Source organism: Neophocaena asiaeorientalis, unplaced genomic scaffold, assembly GCF_003031525.2.
Source record: "Neophocaena asiaeorientalis asiaeorientalis breed wild unplaced genomic scaffold, Neophocaena_asiaeorientalis_V1.1 scaffold248, whole genome shotgun sequence".
In the NCBI taxonomy this organism is placed as follows: domain Eukaryota; kingdom Metazoa; phylum Chordata; class Mammalia; order Artiodactyla; family Phocoenidae; genus Neophocaena; species Neophocaena asiaeorientalis.
The window spans coordinates 1,531,851-1,532,385 of NW_020185320.1; positions in this window are offsets into that span (position 1 = coordinate 1,531,851).

The window sequence follows — 535 nt, forward strand, 5'->3', positions numbered from 1 at the left end:
CCGGGCTGCCGGGGCGCGGCTGACGGCTGGCACCCGCTCCGGGCGGGAACAGTGGGGAGGTTGTTCACGCTGGGGACCGGGCACCGGCCGCGGGCCCGGCCCGTCCGGGGAGCCTGGGCGCCGGCGGTGGGCTGTTCTTAACGGGGTGCGAGGGAGGAGTTGGAGGGTCCACCCCGCTTCCAGGTCCTCGCTGATTCTTGCCTCTTTAAAATTTTTCTAAAGAGGGATGCCTTGTTTGTGTGAGTGGGTTTGTGGTTGCGCGAGCTCATCACTTGAAAGAACGAAAGAGGAAAGAGGAAGAGAGGAGGTGGAAAGGAAGAAGGGCGAGACGAGGGAGACAGGGGAGCGCTGTGCTTTTGGGGCTGTGGGAGCCAAAGACGGGTCGTGAGCTGTGACTGCTCCCTTGCCAGTTTAAGGACACACCAAGTCTGCGTTGATTAGACGTAGAATCTCAGAAGCTAGAAATCATTCTAATCCAGTCGCGCGTTTATGGATGATTATAACAGCGACACAACAGCAGCGGTGCGCGGTAGCT